The sequence below is a fragment of the Lygodium microphyllum genome, chromosome 11 (genome assembly GCF_053477565.2).
Source record: "Lygodium microphyllum isolate KBCC chromosome 11, Lygodium_microphyllum_v1.1.10, whole genome shotgun sequence".
NCBI lineage: Eukaryota > Viridiplantae > Streptophyta > Polypodiopsida > Schizaeales > Lygodiaceae > Lygodium > Lygodium microphyllum.
This window is the reverse complement of record NC_141145.1, coordinates 21,093,907-21,105,986: the sequence shown is the minus strand read 5'-3', so window position 1 is coordinate 21,105,986 and position 12,080 is coordinate 21,093,907.

Sequence of the window (12,080 nt, the reverse complement as noted above, 5' to 3'; positions counted from 1 at the left end):
CACCATAGAAAATATAAAAAATCTTTGTGATCCCCATAGGAAAAGACGTAGTAAAATGATTGAAACCTTTGTTGTATGTATTTCACATGACAAAAATGATAAAAGTTCATTGTGTCTCCATAGAAAAATATTTAGCTAGATTAAAACCTTAAGAAAAATATATAAAACAAGGATAAAAATTCATTAAGATCTTTATGAAAAAAGATTTAGCTAGATGGTCAAAACCTCTATTACAAGTATTTTACACAAGACTTAGGATTAAAATTATTTGTGATGTTGAGAAGAAAAGATTTAGCCACATGGTCAAAACATGTATTGTATGTAACCTAGATGATAGCAAGGATAATAGTTGTTTGTGATGTCCATAGAACAAGATTTAGCCAAATGGTCAAAACCTCTATTGTATGTCAACAAGGATAAACAATCTCTGTGATCTTCATCAGAAAACATTTGATCAAATGATCAAAACCTTTATTTCATGTATTTCACATGACAACACAAATAAAGATATTTTATGAGAAACATTGACCTAGTGCTTAAATGTTGAAACCACAAGGACCTCCAAAGAATAGGAGATTTGATTCCCTATGACACGAAGCTATAAAGATTGAGGAAATTTCACCATCAATTAGAAGCTATTTGATAAGGAAATATAATTTGTATCATGGTTAAATATTTATAAATCTTATAGTACCTACTTGTTCATAATAGTAAAATGTATGTATTTGTGAAAGAGAAATAAAAGAGAGATGAAAATAATGCAAGGATGTCAAAGAGAGTGATAAAAAGTGTGAATCAGTCTAGAGCTGCAAATTAGTCATCTCCTAAGCATGTTGTAAAAGAGGTTGGGCCAGAGCAGAAAGAAGATAGCAAACAAGAGGACAAAAAGAAGGGCAAGCAACTAGGATATAAGCTATAGCCTAATATTAAGATAGCCATGAATCTCAAGAAGGTTCTTGGAAAATCGATTTTAAATAGTCAGGTGGAAATTTCCTTGGGAGAGGTACTTGGCATTACCATGTGGGAACTCCATGACGAAATCACTAACATAATTAAGAGAAAGCATTAGTTTCTTGGTAATATCAATAGTGCATTGCTGCAATTTAAAGAGAAATTTGGTTTGTTTGGCATTCGGGTTAAATATGAGCATGATGTAAGTACTGGTTCATCAATGGAGGATACTAGTAATAATCAGTGGTGGATAATATGTGGAAAAGAGAATAAAGTGGCTAAAAATGCTTTGTCTTGTAGTAATATGCATGGTAGAGTAAGGTAGATGTGCAATAATATGGGGACCGTGTCGTATTGCTGTGCATCCGAGGTGTGAAATCCACCAAAAATTTGTGTGTGTGACATTTGTTACTTTGTACATACTTAGTCGTTGTGTTTGCATTTTGTTCTGCATGGGCAGATCACAGCAAAGGTGGTGATACTGTTGTGCAAGAAGTTAAGGGTCATACAATAGGGCTGCTTAACCTAAGGAACACTTGATATATGAACTCTACTATACAATGATTGCATGTTGATGTCTCTAGGATGGGTTATAGTACAGACATTTCTGTCTGTAGTGGTTTTCTGACTATATATGGTATGTATGGAGATATGGAGGAAGCAGAGACTGCGTTTGCAGGTTTGATGAACTGTGATGTTGTGTCTCGGCATGCCATGCTCTCAGCATATGTGGAGCATGGAGAAGGATAGAATGCACTAGATTTATTTAGACAAACGAAAGAGGAAGGTGTGCCTCTCAATGATGTTACAATAACATGTGCTTTGGAAGCCTGCAAGACAGTAGGAAATGTGGAGACATGCAAGAAACTTCACTTCAGTATCATTGCTACTGGGTATGATATGCTTCTTGCCATGTGAAGAATTCTCATTAGCACTTATGGCTGTTGTGCGTGTATGGCAGATGCTCGTGCAGTGTTTGATGTATTGCTTAATCAAGATGTTATGTCTTGGACTGCATGCATCACTGGTTATACACGAGAAGGAAATAGTGTTGCAGGCCTGCAGATGTTTAAGGAAATGCAACAAGCAAATATTATACCTAATGAAAAGACATTTCTTGCCCTTCTCTCTGCTTGCAGTCGTTCTTGCCTTGATGACAAAGGTGTTGAACTGTTTGAGCTAATGAGTAAAGCTTATGCTATAAGTCCCAACCTAAAGCATTATGCTACTATCATAGACCTCCTAGGACATACAGGTGAGTTCAAGAGAATAGAAAGCATTCTATCAGAATTCCAATGAGGGCTAACTGGGCAATCTGGATGTGCATTTTGGGAGCATGCCATAAATATGGCAATGTGATGGTAAAAGAGGAAGCCTGAAGAAAAAGTAGAAAACGGAAACAAGAGGGTTTCCTGGAGTTAAGAGTTGCACCCTAGGTGGCAAGGGTGACAGTTATTTTTGTCATGCTTTTCTCCTCTTCAATGTCAGTGATGATTGAATATTATCTGCTCCATTGATTTCCAATCCCTTTTTGCTATCTATCTAGTTGCAGTAAATGCTGCAACAGGTTTCTCGGCTCAGTATGTGCTTCAGAGAGTTTTGGCATTCTTCGGAAGAGTGTCAGTGATAGTTTTTATCTTAGCATTGATTATTTTTATCAATGCAGTCTGCTTGGGTGGCTATGGGATTCTTGATGGTATCATCAAGCTCAAGAACCATGAATATATGGGTTTTCTAAATTTGCGTACAGCGTGAGAAGCAATGCAGCATTCATTATGCTCATTACATGATAAGGCTTCAACTTTGTTCATGTTCTAGGTGGATGGTTCACTTCAGAAAGTGCTACTTATGAGCTTCTTGATGCTAAATCACAATTGTGGTAGTGGTGAACAAGGGAGCGGGCCTATTCGTGGCAGCAGGAATAGGATATTCATCATTCTCAGTATCAGATGCAGCAGACGTCTTTGATAAATCTGATCTGTATGCAGTGATTGTTTGTCACAACCAAACGCAAAAGAGTCGCACTATGGAAAATGCATGGAGTGATCCAGTATGGAACCAGAATTTTGTGTTCAATATTGATAGTGAGGTCACTGAAATTTATGTCAAATTGTTTGACAGAGACACCTTTACAGCAGATCATCCTCTAGGGCTGCTGTGTAAGTGGAGTCCATTCCTTTTCACCAGATTCTGTTGATGCGAGTAGCTACATCTATTTTCTCTCCTGATTGAATCATGCATACTGGTAATGGTAATTTTGTTAAAAAGTCACGAGATTTTTTCTCGAATGCTGGAGCAGGATCCCATTGAACAAGGTGTTTATGGAAGGTTTTGTATCGCCAATCTCTTAGAAAGTACTTGGGAAACAGGGACAACCGCAGGGAGAGGTCCAACTGCAGGCTTTAAATTTGATACCCAAGGTTAGGCTTCAAGAAAAATTCAATGCCTTTGATTGCAAAGATTGGACTCACAATTGAAGATGTGCTTTCTCTTCCTACTATCAATGCTGCTCAACAACAGCAGATCAAAGCCCTAGCAATGTGGATAGGTGAAAACTTGTTCAATTTTATGCAGTCTTTTTGTTCCTTTGGGAGAGATAGGCTACTTATTGTTCCAATGGATATGTTGAATCAGTGGTTTAAAAAGTTCCAAGAGAAGCTTCATAGGGATTCAGATTACATGAAAAATTTGTTGACACGAGTTTTTGTCAAGACGTTTACTGGAGATTCTCCCAATCAGATGTAGCTGATTGTATGTCTCATATTATCTAAATTGAGCTTTCAAATTGAATCTGATCTCAGTTGATTGATCTTCTATCCTGAAATTAGTCAAGGTCCTCTGTGGTCGCGACTTTGCTTTCGAAAACCCTTCGACAAGATATTCAGCCACCACCAGAGTGCAGAATTGCTGATTTACAGCAAGATTTGAGTAATGCAGATGATCATAATGAAGCCAGGGTTGACACGAAATACAAGACTATGGATAAGAAGGTGAAGCTAGTAGTTGGACCTCTTCCACTTGACAGTGATCAACAAATAGAGAGGGCTACCAAACAGCCAATTTTGAGGAATCCAGAGCATATAGGCCATAAATTTTCAACAGAGACTCTTGCTGAATTAAAAATTGGAAATGGTGATTTCTTGCTACCCTCAGAGAAGAAATGCTTTTAGGATATGCTTGAGCAACATGGAAGGGGGTTTGCTTTTTTCTCGCATGAGATTGGATCTGTGAATCCAAATATTGTTGCCCCTATGGTGATCTTTACTAGTAAACCTTCACCTGAGAAGGTGGATGCTATAGGCAAGATTACAGAGTATTGTTCTACCACTTCAGAGGTACGAAGATTCATTGGAGCTTGTGTATTTTACATGATTTGGATACCCCATTTTGCACACATAGCAGATTGTTTATATCAACTTCTTCGAAAGGGGCAAAATTTTCTTTGAGATGAGAGCCACACTAGAGCCATACGAAAATTGAAGAAGTTATTGCAGATACTTTGGAAGATGGTGAAAAGATGATTTGGGCCGTACATAGTCTGACATGTCTTTGACGATGCAATATATGAATTGATAGAATTGGATGGGACAGTGCTTAGAGTGCCTATTGCAGGAAAAAGAATAAAGATTTTCAAGAAAAGAGATGATGAGGATTATGCATTCGAAGAATTTGCAAGAGAAAAGCAACGAGAAGAAACTCGAGTAGAAGAGATAGATGATATAACAAATAACCTTGTTGATATACCGGAAATATACAATGAAGATATTGATCTGTTCGTGGATCTTGATAACAATGATCATGGGTAGTTGGCCCATCTAGAGGATGCACAGGATCAGAGGGGGTGGATGTCATACTGTTACGCATCTGAGGTGTGAAATCCACCAAAAAGTTGTGTGTGTGACATTTGTTACTTTGTACATACTTAGTCATTGTGTTTGCATTTTTGTTCTGCGTGGGTAGTATAGTGGAGAAGGGATTAAAGCAAGAGAAACTTATCTGTAATGCTCTAGTTGGCATGTATGTTAAGTATGGAAACCTACCAAATGCTGATGCACAAAAGTGCAGTTTTCTTTCAGATATGTTTCTCTACACATGCAGATTTTAATCAGACGAGTACGATTCTGAATGAGTTGAGACTACCTAACATTATTCTAGTTCATGGGATCAGACATTGAGAAGGCTATGGTTCTTATAGAGGAAAATTATGAGGCCTTGATGGCCCAATTAGAGCAAGGTTCAAAAGGGTTGGAACAGGCTGCAATGCTTGATGCTTTGATTCAATTATCTATTGGTTTATGAGATCCAGAAGCTATCCAACAAATGCTTGACCAGATGAAGGATGTATGTAACGATTTCAAAATTCGCAATTCTCATATGAAAGCCCTCATAGGGATAATATTTTTTGAATTAAGAAAAAAAAAATTAATTCCCTCCTTTCCCCAACCGACTGTCGTGTTGGGGGAGAGGGAGGGAATGGTGGATGACTAAGCATCCTTGTTGGATGCTCTGGAGGGAGGAGGCTCATGCCCGCTGCCATGCAAGGGAGGGAGAATCCCCCTCCCCTTATCTATATAAATGGGGGGGAGGGGCAAGCAGAAGGGGACAGAGGCACTGCCATGAATGCTATAAGGGGAGGCTGCTGAACGGCATCAAGAGGGAGAGAGGAGGCTCTGTGGGGTAAGAATCGTGAGGGAGGGAGAGGTTAAAGAGGTTGTTGTTTCCTTAGAACATAAGGCTATTGTGAAGTGAAAAGGGTGGATGCTGGCCGTCGTGGGGCTTCCACGTTTCCACTCAAAAGCTTCTTAGGAAGCTTCTAAAAAGCTTCCTAAGAAGCCCCCCTCATATGGTCTATTAAAATTTTTATTTCCCCCCCCCCCCCCCACCAAAGTCTTCCCAAGGGCTTATATCCCCTCTTTCTTCCCATACCTTAAATCTTCCCAAGGTTATAAGCTTTTTTTTTCTCTCCCCATATCTTAAGTCCCCCCCTAAGGGCCCCTTAGGCCCCTTCCCCCGTGCCGAAAATTCCCTTTTAGACCCTTTCATACCCTTTCCTATAACACCCCCTACTTTCCTCCCCATGCACGAGAGGCCCTCCTAAGGGCCCTATAAGCCCCCTTTTCCCCCCTGGGATTCGAAGCCCCTGTCGTGCCCATTCACACTATCTTTCAAGTGGGTTGAAAACCGAGCTACTCCATGATCTAACCCCTCACTAGCGGGTTATGCATTCTCCTTCCTTCCTTTTCCGATCCACTAAGACCGTTTAAAACCCTCCCGAGGTTTAAGCACCCTTTTTCGTGAAATTATTACTTCAAGGAGGAAGCCTGCTAAAACCGTTTTCGACGGACGGTGCAAGTTATCACGAAGGGAACTACGGTGGATTTTCAAAAAGGAGTTCACAAAGCTGCATCCACGATGGAAAGGCTGCATTCACGATGCCTCCTAAGAAAACCCAAGGCACACTCACAGGAGGATCGTCTCCTAGCATCCACGTGGACATCTCACCCCAAGTCGAGGTTTTCCTTCCTAATTTTTATTTGGCATTGTTATAATTCAATCGTGCAAGGATAATTGTTGGAGATAGGATGCATTTTTTGTCTTAAATGCTTTAGAAAAATTAGCTCACTACAGAGGAATTTAGTCATTAGTATTTTCAATAAAACAAGCAAAATAAAGGGAGCATAAATGCATTTCTAGAAAATAGTTTTATGCATTGCAATGAAGTAAAAATTAGATTAATGTCCATTATTACAAAATGGAATTAAAATAGTATACTTCGTTTAAGCATGGAATATAAATAGCATGTCGCATTATTAAGCCATATCTTCTTCGCAATGATTCATCATGGGAAGTGCTAAGAATCCATAGGAAAGTGGAAGGCATGAAATGATTCTTATGATGCATAACTCTAGGCAATTATCATTTGTCAACTGCATAAATTATTAGTAAAAGGTTGCTTGTTTAGCATGAATCTTGTTCGCAAGCTAAAGGGTGATTAATTGGAATTAAGTTATAACCTAACCTATGATTGATCTTAAATCAATAAGTTAGGGTTGAAAATCAATGTATGCGTAGACAGTGAGTCATGTGTTTATGGAAATGATAGCGTAATTATCTTTGAGGATTAAACAAATTTGCATAAACCTAAACATTAAATCCGCAGAGTACTCGTTTTAGAAAGATTTAATTCAATTCCAAAGAACTCACTAGGATTTAATATGTGGCCTAGTCGCACGTATTGCTAAAACCAAAACTCCTATACCCTAAATACTTGCCCCCATTCACCGAATGTAGAGACAGTGGAACATATTTGAGAAGCGATCTAGGGTTTGTCCCTAAGAATCTTTCGCTAAGAAGATGGAACTTGGAACCCTAGAACTGACAACATCAACCTAATGTAATCAGGAACGGATTGTTTCGTGACTCCATTTGATGGGTAGAATAGTCCCATAGTTCGATGCAACACTTGTGCAACAAGTGCAGAGTCATATGATCTTGTGATTAGATCACAAGGGAATGACCCTTTCTCAGAATGAGGTTGGCAGATTCTTACGCAAGTTATCTTACAAGAGGATGAATAATCGTCCTAATATAGTATTTTTTTGGGGTAAAGATAATTGCTTAGAGCAAAGGACAAACCAATAAAGTGGAATAACATATAAACTTAAGAAGAAGAGAGGAAGAAGAAGACTCCTTTTGCCACACACCAAAGAATGAGCTTCTCATTCACTTTTCAACTTTATATACATGCCCTACTTTCCATGGGCGGTCATCCCCCTTTTTTACATGGCCGGCCATTAGCCTAGGCCCCTTTTCTCATTGTCCTTCTATCTTCCTAGCTTCCTTTCCTCCGCCTGTCTACATTTACAAATTGCATGGGTGAGAGCCCGGGTGAGAGCCCGGCGCTCTTTTACAAGATTTCAGGGTGCGCCTTTTTATTTTAAAATGCACCTTTTTCCCCTTTTGCATTTTCCTTGGACTTTTAAGATCGCCCTTGCGCTTGTGGTCTTCTTTCCTCTTCTTTCTTTAGTCGGGCTACCTTTTTTCCGCCTTTGCCCTGCGTCTTTCCCACTTTCTTTTGCTTTAATCATGTTGGGGTTAACATTACCCCCCTCCTAGACGAGTGCCAGTCCCATGGCACTGCGGTGGGTGATAGTGGCTAGTTACGTCAGCCTTTAGGCGGAATAGGTAAGCTAGGGTTGGGAGGATTAAGAGGTGATGGAGGTTGGGGATGATGACCAGGAGAGATCCCGGTGTGCTTTCGGCTCCATGAAGATACTCGGCATCTATCACATGGTTGTGGTGTTGGTTACGTGGCCGGTTGTCTGTTGAGTATGAGAAACGCTTGAAGCAATAAGCAGTCCCTTAGGAGGATGGTATTGGAGGGATTTATCCTGAAGAAACCCCTCAAATGCGGTTTGGCTTTCAAACCCGTGGCGTCGATTGAAGATCCTTGTCTTTGAGTTGAAGGTCTTCAGTTTTGAGTTGAAGGTCTTCAGGCTTGTGGAATCAATAAGCGATTCGTGGATCTTGAGGTGTTGGGCATGGATCATTGGACGAGGCGGTTCCAAGATCTATGCCAATGGCAACTCTGCCCTGGCATGATTCACTCAGGGTGGCCATCAGCAAGCACGTGGCCAAATGCCGGTACATGAAAAGAAGTGTTGATCATTAAGGGAAGCTGTGGGCGATCCTCCTCCGCGGGTAGCCCTGTCTTGAAGTGCGAACATAACCTTCAAGAAAAGTTGTGCACTCCCTAAGCGGTGGGTCTGTCCTGCTGTGTAGTGCGTGGTGCGTGTGGTAGTGGAACCGGGAGATGGGTCTGAAGCCCTTGGTAACGTCCCACACTTGAGGACCCAATTCGTGCTTTGTTGGCGGTGCAGTGCAAGTCTTAGGGTGATAGGTCTAAACGTCTTGCCCTTGATGTGCCCTAAGTGTGAAGTGGGGGGGGCTAGGGAAGGTCCTAGGTGTGGTGATTATGGTGCGTCTTTCCGTCTTCTCTCCTTTAAAAAAAATAAAAATAAATAATAGCATGAGGAGGCATATACATGGAGGCAAGAGGTACAAGGGCATGACAGGAGTTTACTCCTCATCATCTGAATGGTGGGTAGGGGTTGGTGGAGGGCGGGGGGCCTTGTTAAGGAATTTTTGACTTAACAAGTAGCCTTTGATGTGGAGGCAGGTTTTGAGGATGGTGGTAGAAAGGAAGGGGTGGTTGCACTGGGTGAATTTGCTGCCATTCATGTCTTCGAGTAGTGCACCATAGAAAGATGGCAAAAGAGAAGCACGCATCATGAGGCGAGTCATGGTGTTGCTATCTATGGCATTAGGGTCAAAATAGAGGAGTGGGAGGTGGCGTTCTTGGGGTGTGGGCTCTTGGTGGACTAGGATCCTAATTAACCTAAGATAATTGCAAGTGGTGATGAATGCGGGGTCAGGGCAAGAGGTGAACTTGCTAAGAAATTTATCTATAGAGCTATACAAGTCGGGGAGGGTGAAGAGAAGGGCGTCCCTATGGGAGGTGCTATTGGTATTATAGATGATGGGGAAATCGAACTTGTCGTGGATAGACGGATTGAAGTATACCCCTACCCTTTGAGGATACGGCATAAAAGTGGGGTCATTTCTCTCTGAAGGGAGGGTGTTGCAAAATGTCATCCATGCTTCCAAGTTGACATAAAAAATGCGTCTCCTCTAGGTGGGTTGGCAATTATAGCCTTCCACTGATCTAGGCACCTGGAGGACTTTATCTTGCCAAAACTCGCGGTTCTCGGCTCCCCAACAGTTGGGTGAGCATCATGCTCCGCTAACCACTTGGCTTTGAGCCTTGCCCCCATGGCAATGATATCCTCCACCAGTTGAATGGGCAGTACCCTATTCAAGGTAGTGGGAAACTCAAAGCGCAAGTCGAAGGGATCGCAGTTATACTCCTGTTGTTCCCAGATAATCAATTCGGCACGGAATTCAGCAGGGGAGTCTTGGGTGCGTAGTAGGAGAGGGGCAGGTTGTCTTGGGACGGGTTTGGTATTCAGCTTTTTGCTTGCCTTCTCCATCATCTCTTTCCTGCGGTTGGTTTGGGCCTCTCGGTAGATGTATCAGGGGGTTGCACTTCTCGGCTTGTTGTGGGCTGAGGGGGTGGTGGGACGTATTCCTCCTCCTGAGGTCCCAGATCGAGCTCTGGTTCACCCCCTTCAGCTTGCTCGTCTTCTTGTGTTTTTGCCTCTGTGAAACCGAGGTCATCTATCTCCTGCGCCATAAGGCCTACCTGTGCAAGATATCTCCTCTGCTCCTCTAGGCTCTGCGGCGGGCCTCCTAGCTGCAGCGGCACGTGTAGGCCTGCTGTGAGAGCTCTGCGCGCAATGGTTAGTTTTATTTGTGGCTGATCATTGGTTTCATCTCCTTCTGATCTGGTGGCGTGGGGTAGCGTATTGAGAAAGGTGCGCTGTTGGGCTATCATGGAGAGTTGGGCCGCCTCTGCCTAATTCTCAACCAGCACCCTGTCTCCTTCGGCCTTGGCTAGCCAGCCTGCTAAGTCCCGTACTCTCTGCTCATTGTGATTGGCCCATTCTTTTGCTCTTCTTTCGATATCTTCCAGGCTCTCCCCCTGATGGAGGGTCATTGCCATGAGCTGTTGCTTCTGCTAGGCCTTGAGCTTAGGTGCAGGCGAGACTGCTCCTGGTGTTCATCTGCGATCTGTGCATTGAGCTGGTCCAGCTTCACCTGCATTCTTTGCACCTGTTCTGTCCTTAATTGGTCTAGCTCTGCAGTCTCTTTTCTGATTTTGTCAAGCTAGCTTTGTGCCTCCAGGTTGATTGCAGATAGCTGATCATTTTTGTGCCGAAGGTGGGCATTCGTTTCCCTCTCCCCATTGAGACGATCCATTAAGATTTTTCTTCTTCCCTCCCAGGCAGCATCACGTTCTTTCAGGGATTTTAATTCTTTTGCCTCCTTAGTGCTGGCTTCCTCCTTGAGCACAACGATTTCCCTTTGATATTCTGTTATCTACTTTGTTCTTTCCAGCTGGAGGGCGGCTTGTGATTCTCGTTCTGCTGCCAGCTCCTCCACGGCTATCCTCTCTCCTTCCTTGGCCCTTTGCAACTGCGAGAGTAGTTCCTTCACGTACTCGTCGTATTGGCCTGCTGGAGGTGGGGGGTGGGGCATGGTCGTAGTGGTGGCGACCTCTTATATTTTTTGCCTTTTTAGTTTCGGCCTTGGCTCTAGTTCAGCCGTGGCTGCCCTTTTGGGTCCTGAAGCTAGGTTGGCCACGGCCGCTTCCCTTGCCAACTCCCTTTCCACCAAAAACTATAGCCAAGTGACCACATTGCTCTCGTCGACTTTGGGGGTGGGCCCTTGGGTGGCGGTGACAAGGGGTGTCATCATGATGGGAGTGGCTTGCATGGACGGTATGAGGAGGGGGGAAGCTGGCCTGATTAGGTCCTTTCCTTTTCCTTCTGCAAGGGGCAGGGGTGGGATTTCCTGCACACAGGTACTGGGACCGGGTGCCTCAGGTTGGTGCGGACCCTTTGCTCCTTCCTTGTCTTTTCTGTGTTGTTCCTCGATGGAGCGATGGGTTGCCAGCTCCAATTCTTCCTCTTCCTTCCTTCTCAGCTCCTCCTCAGCCTTATTTTTTCTTTCCTCCTCATCCCTTCTCGACTCCCTTCGGGCCCTTTCCAAATCTTCCTTCTCTTTCTTCTTTCGCTCCTCTCTTTTTCCATGTAGGGCCTTGGTTCGTTGTTCTGCGTGCCTTTGTGGCGTAGCCTGGGATTCTCCTCCTCATCGGCGTCCATTTCTGTCTCATCAGATGACCTCTATTGCTCTTCCGTGTGAGGCGGGGACCGTGACAGTGATTCGCCACTTTCCTCGTCACCTCCCTCTTTGCCTTCTCCTGCTTGTCCCTGCCCTATCTCTTCTTGGATGATCGCCGTAAGGACACCTCCAAACCCTATGGTGGAGGCCTTGGAGAATGATGCCTTGCGGGTCGATCGGGATGACGGGGACTCTCCTACCACGGCTCTCCCTCCTATCGCCAGGGCCTTCGCCGAAGCCTCAATTGTCTTTCTCATGAACACATTAAGGTTCACCTCATCCAGCGATTGCACCGCAATGCTGTCAAGCAGAGGTACATTGATTCG